Consider the following 7,124-nt stretch of genomic DNA (forward strand, 5'->3'; position numbering starts at 1 on the left):
GGTCACCACTGTGGCCTTGGGTGTTGCGTGCACCCCAAGTTTTGCAGTCTTGATTATGGCATATTGGAAGAAAACATTTGATGTTATGTTGTCCTTTCTCGCCTTCGTTCTTACTGGTTGACTCAGCCATATACTAAAAATCAAGGTCTTCCACTGACTCGTGGCTGTATCCCTATTCCATCATGCTGTAGTGAAGCTCCCCAGATCTTGTTTGCTGCTAAACAGATTGGAGGCTTCCATCTTGGCGCTGGCTAAGTGAAACAACTTTTATTACCGTTACTGTACTATTTTTCTCTAAAAAAAAAAAAAAGTTTTATTATACTTTAAAACTAGTTGGCGTTTACTATTCTTGTATGTATTGTAGTTAGGAATATTCGTGGCTGTATTGTTGCTTCTGGACTTCATTTTTTTTTTTTTTTCGTTAGGCCTTGTTTCTCCCTATCCCGGTTAACGTTTCTACATTTACTGTTAGAGTAAATAGAAAGGTGTCAGCCCATTTAAGTTAGAGGGTTGACGCTGCCCGTTTCAGTTAGAGGACATCTTGTGAGTGTTTATTGTTAATAGTTTTCCTACTGCTTGAATAAAAGGGACGTCAGCCCATTTAAGTTACAGGGCTGCCACTGCCCGTTTTTAGTTAGAGGGCAACCTAACTTTTCTTTCTCTCTTGCTTAAAAAAAAAGTTTGTTTGATATTTTATATATTATACTGTAGAGGTTTAATAGTTGTTGTAATTATTGTTTTGCTCTTGTGTGTGTGTGTGTGTGTGTGTGTGTGTGTGTGTGTGTGTGTGTGTGGACTGTGATTTAGACGTGTCCAAAGAGAATAAGGAAACTAAGTCTTCGGGCTTTAAAAAGTGTAGTAAGTGCAGCCAGAAGATGTCGATAACGGACTCCCATACTGTTTGTGTTTATTGCTTGGGAGCAGTACATCTTCAGGAATCTTGCTCGACATGTCACTCATTCAGCTCTAGAGTGCTACTAGAGGGAAAAACAAGTTAATTGTGAGAGGCATATTGAAGTCCCCTTCCAGGAATCTATACAAGGAGGTCTAGGCACTTCAGGATCAGTGAAATCACCTTCATCTGAATCGGACAAATCCACTAAAAGATCTTCTCACTCTTCGGGGCAATTGGAGCATGTTAAAAAATTGAGCAAAATTGTATCTCCGGCTCCGACTATTTCGGAACCGACAAAATCTGCTTCATCAATGCCAGCTGTTTCGGTGCCTTTGGAATTTGAACTCACGAGCCAGTCCCCAGAATTGGAGCTAGTTATTCCTGTTCTGAGGTCACCTATTTTGCAGTCAGTCAGATCCCCTACTCTCTCCTCTAAGTCCTCCAGCAGTCTTTCGGACGATGATGTGGATAGGGTGGTGTGTAGGCTTCTAAAGACACTGGTGCTGGCTAAAATCCTTTCGGCTCAAACCCAGAGGGATTCAGAGCCAGCCAGGACTATTCCACTGACATTGATTTCTCCTCCGAGCCAACCCGGGACCTCTGAGCGAGAATGCCTGGAAGCGACTGTTGTGGAACCACCGGTGCCGAGAACCATCCTATTATCTTCTGAACCGACGTCTGCTCCATCCTAGGAGTCTAGGAGTCTACGTTCTCTGGTCGGGTCCGAGGAGTAATGTTGGATCAGACATTTTTCTGATCCGAACTTACCTCTCAGGGCTTTGGTACCTATGAGCTCGGCTCCAGAGCCAACCCCCTTGGTTCCGGGGATTTCTTCTGGCTCTTCAGAGCCATAGGTATCTTCTGATCGGAGGGGGGCTTTCGAGCTGATGAGGAGGGTGCTGTCTCCTCAGACAGCTCCACTCAGGGGTTCCGACATTCCTTCTCCTAAGGCACAGTCGTCCATCTCTGCACCCACCATCCACAGACCAGCGAGATCCTATTCCTCAGGGTACCCCATCGGGTGAACCCCTCTCTTCTAAACCTCTCCAGAGTATACTTTTGAAGAGCTCCCTCATAAGAGACTTTGCAAGAGGAAGCATTTGTACTCCCTAGAGGAGTCAGTCACCTCAGACACAGACCTCGATGAGTTGGAAGGGTCCCCACAGTCGCCCTCTGAGGATGTCTCCTTCGCAGACATTTTAAAAATCCTTAGAGGCAGCTGGAAGCCTTTCTACCCTTATGATGAGGAGTCTGTTTACCTGAAGGCCTTTGGGTCTCACCCTTCAGCCACTTGGGGGTGTCTGCCTTTTGACGAACTAGTTAGTCAAAAGGCGTGGGAGTCTCCAGATGCTGTGGAGCCTGTCCCTAGGAGGCCAAATAAGTTTGTCACAGCCCCTTCAGATAGAGACTTCCTGACCAAGGGTTTCCCTGTAGATGCTATGATGGTGGCAGCAGCCACCAAAAAGGAACTTTCTGAAACATCCTCGTCTGTCCATCCACAGAACAAGGAGTCTCGTACGATGGACAGATGCATGTTTGCTTTAGTGACTTTTGCACTCGGATTGCTGAACTGACACATTTTATAAAGCTACAAAGAGATCTCCTAAAGGAGCTAGGAGATGCTCTCCAAGGTACAGTAGCTACAGAGGTATCAGACAAGGTTTCCTCTCAGCTCTCCACCTTAAATTCTTTGGTGAGCTCCTCCTTGAGGCTTATTTCTTACGGAGCGAGCAGAGCAGTGGCTTTAGGAATTTCCCTAAGGAGACATTCCTAGATGCGCTTATGCGACTTTACTGAACCTTTAAAATCTTCCTTTATTAATGCCCCATTCGATGGCTTGTCCTTGTTCTGGCCAAAATTTAAGGAGATGCTAACCAGGTGTGAAGAAGAAAAGACTCTCTGCCATAGGAGTCTGTTTATCCGTACCTTCTAGATTGTATCCAAAAGGCCAGAAGGGTGGGAAGATGTGGTTCTGTAAATCCCAAAGAGTTTTTCAGGACACGTGTTGACCCTTCCCCTAGGGGTAGAGGGGGAAGTACAAATGGAAGACGCCATCCACGCGCCAGAGGGGGTCCACAAAACCACGGCAACAGGGATTCTTTCCATGGTAGGCACTTTCAGTGCTCCTTAAGGGAGGTCCGTCTGTCCAACTCTAGAAATTCAAAAGTTGCTAGACAGAAAGTCATCCAGAGTCCCTGCAGACCAAATAGGATCTGGAACTTACTCAAGATTTTTTTTTACTGCCAAAAAGAGTGGGACTGGAGACCAATTTTGGATCTCAGCAGATTAAACAAATGAGTAAAAAAGACCAAGTTCCAGATGATAACACTGCAGTCATTTCTTCCCTTTTTGAGAAAAGACAGTTGGATAGGCTGTATAGACCTCCAGAATGCATACTACCAAATAAAGATGGACAGAGCATCCAGGAGTCATCTGCACTAATGGCTGGGAGACCGTCATTACCAGTTTTGAGCTCTGCCCTTTGGTCTCACTACAACCGCCAGAGTTTTCACCAAGTGCATGGCAGTAGTCACGGCTCACCTGAGACATCTAGGATTCCAAGTGTTACCGTATCTAGACAACTGGCTCCTAATTGCCACCACCAAGCATCTACTACTTAGAATCAAGAGACACCGCTCTCTCTCTGCTCTCACCTGAGAATCACAAAGTACGAAAAGTCTGCCTTGTTGCCATTGCAATGTATCATGTCTATAGGAGCAGATCTAGACACAATAACCATGATGGCAAAACTTCCTGCAGAAAGAGTCTTAGTTCTGAGACAGGAAGTCACCCACCTTCTCTCCAAAACAGAGTACAGGCAAGGACAGATGTTCTTCATTCCACATTGCTGCAGTCCTAACCATTGGGTAGTCCGCTGTCCAGTCGGCCCGAATACCAAAGTATATGGCTGACGTCGGACAAGGCGCATTAGACTGACGCCAGTACGTCAGGGTACTAATGCGCATGACCGACGCCATATCTTCAGTCTTTTTTGCCGCATGGTCCGATGCAGAAGCAGTTCTTGCGAGTGCAGGTTGGCGTTCTGAAATATTTCCGAATTCGGAGTTTCAGACCGAATCAAAGTTGGCTAAGTACCCCGTTGGGGAGCATTTTGGTTTTTTCTTGCCTCAGTATTTAACCGGATGTCAGAAAAAGTGAATAACTGTATTTCTTGTGGGAAACAGATACCTCATAGGGATTACCATACTCTGTGTATACCTTGTTTAGGGCCTGAGCACGACGTTGTTGGTTGCCGCTCTTGTGCTAGATTTAATAAACGCACTATTAAGAGAAGGTTAGACTGTGCCAGGTTAGTGTTTGGGAAACGTTCGGCAAGGACAGTTTTGAAAGTCTTGGGAACCATGGCAGCAGCGATAAGTTTAGTTCAACTAGCAGTCATGCACATGAGAATTCTGCAATGGCTACTCTTCACCCTGTGGTCTTTGCAGGAACTACCCATGTCTCATCAAATTCTGTTAAAGTCCTACAAGAAGGACATTTGCTGGTGGCTTCACTCCAATCACATAACATCAGGTCAGCTCTTTCTTTCCTCACAGCCTGTGGCCACAGTGACCGTGGACACCTCCCAGATAGGGTGTGGGGGGGCATTATCTTGGAAGGACAGTCCAAGGCACTTGGCAGGATAACGAGGCCCATTTGCACATCAGTACTCTAGAGATGAGAGCAGTGCTTTTGACGTTGCAGGCACTCCAGAACTCTCTCCTGCTGGGTACATTTGCAGTACAGACAGACATGTTGGTTGTCTGGTACATAAACAAGGAGGGACCAGATCTTACCCCCTTTATCGAGATGCCCTCAGAGTATGGCAGTGGGCAATCTCTTCCCAACGCTTTCTGATAGTAACGCACATCCAGGAGAAATCCAACGTGTAGCAGACAAACTCAGCAGAGCAATTCTCTTGCCTCATGAGTGATCCCTAAAACAAGAGGTAGCGGAGATGATCTTCCGAAAATGGGGCCAGCCTTGTTGCGATCTTTTCGCCAAATACAGCAGCTATTTTGCCCTGATCCCCCCCTCCGGGGGAGTCACCAAGGGATGCACTTGTACACAATTGGCCCTTGGGACTTCTTTAAGCCTTCCCTCCCTTTCCGCTAATACCCAAGGTTCTCCATAAAGCCTGCTCATTGGGAAGCAAGCTGATTCTCATTGCCCATACTGGCCTCATCAGATTTGGTTCCCCTTACTTTGGCCTCATCTTCAGGAGGAACCATGGGTTTCTGGACCCAGTTCCAGACCTTCTGACTCGTACGTCCGGAATGCTCCACCCTTGTCTTCAAACTCTCAAATTGACAGCTTGGCTGCTCCAATTCAAATTATAGCTAGGCTTCCTAACCTCCTTCATTCGGTCAAACATATCTTGATCTCTTCTCATAAGTCCTCAACCAGAAAATTGTATGCCAGTAAATGGAAAAGGTTTTCTTCCTGGGCATTGACAAAAAAACATTGACCCCTTTTCTGCACCTATAACTTCTATTCTCGAATTCCTGGTAAAACTGTGTAATAAAGGCTCAGCTGCAGCTACCATCTGTGTACAGTTAGCAGCAATATCTAATTTCCATAAAAGCAGTTTCGCCCCTAACTTAATGTTCCACAAACTATTTCCTGAAAGGTATTAATTTAAGACCACCTGTAAAAACACCTCTACCGCCTTGGGACCTAAACTTTGTTTTGTCCTGTAAGATCCTTCCCCTATTTGAACATGCATCATCATGTGATCTAAAATTTTTAATGTGAAAAACAAGTATGTTGATTGCCATCACTTCTGCTGGAAGAGTTTCAGAACTGCAAGCATTATTGATCAAGCCACCACATATGCTTTTTCACAGAGAGAGTATCCCTTCGAACAAACCCATCCTTCCTGCCAAAAGTATGCTCAGAGTCTTAACCTAAATCAGTCCATAGAGTTACCAGTTTTTTCCCCAAGCCATGGCATCAAGACAGAATATAAGCTTTGCCAAATGGATGTACATAGACAATTATGCTTCTACTTACATAGGACAAATGACTTCAGGAAATCTAATCAGTTATTTGTGTCATTTTTAGAAGCAAAGAAAGGTGCCATTATATCTAAGATCACACTTTAAAAATGGCTCTCCGATTGTATTACCTTTATGTATAATTCTAATAACAAAGTTCTCCCCTTTAAAGTCAAAGGTCATTCTACAAGAGCCATGGCAACCTCTTCTGCCTTTCGAGCTAGACTGACACTTGATAGCATTTGTGCTGCTTTTTTAGAGTCAAAGTCACTGAGTAAAACTGTCTCTTCTACCACCCCTATTATACCTATGACTAATATTTTAGTCACTTCTCTTCCACCCACTCCACCTCTTATCCCCTCAGCTACCTCTCTACCACAAAAGAAAAGAAAAGCCAAGAGAGTTTGGCACAGAAGGGAGCACTTTAAAGAGAAGCGGCTTAGGAAAGATTGGGTACCATATTCCACCCAGGCACATTATGACCAGGAGCAGTTACAAGTAACCACTCCTAAATTGTTTGGTTTGTCTTCTCCTCATCATCAGATCGTGTCTACTGACAATTCTGTTTCTACTGTCTTCAACTTGTCAGGTAAAAAGTTATCTGAGGATCATATCAAAGTGTTGGGGAAAGGACATTCATTCGCCCCAGCGCAGAGAGCTAAACTCCCGAATCTACTTATGGACTTAAGACTTTTTGCCAGGAAGTTGAATCTACAAGTTTTACTCAGTGACTTTGACTCTAAAAATTCTGTTTCTGACTCTCAACAACAGGATTTGTCTTTATCTACTCCTCTGCACGAGATTAATGATGTAAACACCACTCCTGGAAGTTCTAGTGTTCCTGCTTGTTTGGATGGTCATGTGAATCACCATACTGGTATTAATGTTAACTGTTCTGTATTATGCAAAAAAAGTTTATTTAACCCTCCCCTACACAACACTATCTCTGCCTTCATTAGAGTATGTGAAAATGATATTAGACATCTTATTAATTCTAACTGCCATGACAAATGGTTCAATCTTAATCAAAATGAGAGGTTAGCACTTATGGACTTGGTTAATGATGATAATTTGAGGATTATGAAGGCAGACAAGGGGACGGGAGTTGTTCTTATGTGTCAGGATAAATACATTACCAAGATTGAAGAAACCTTGTTTAATGATGATTTTTATGAAAGAGTTACCTTAGACACTGTTCATAATAGTTTTGCACACATTGACAAAGTACTTAA

At 44.1% G+C, this 7,124-nt stretch overlaps 1 protein-coding gene across 2 annotated transcripts in view; it reads left to right on the plus strand.

The window, feature by feature from the left end:
• Positions 1–7,124, plus strand: part of LOC122790403 (protein dispatched homolog 1-like) — a 501,178-nt gene that overhangs the window by 94,715 nt on the left and 399,339 nt on the right. The window lies entirely within an intron of this gene.

The sequence above is a fragment of the Protopterus annectens genome, chromosome 1.part2 (assembly GCF_019279795.1).
Source record: "Protopterus annectens isolate FY-2018-M chromosome 1.part2, PAN1.0, whole genome shotgun sequence".
Lineage (NCBI taxonomy): Eukaryota > Metazoa > Chordata > Ceratodontiformes > Protopteridae > Protopterus > Protopterus annectens.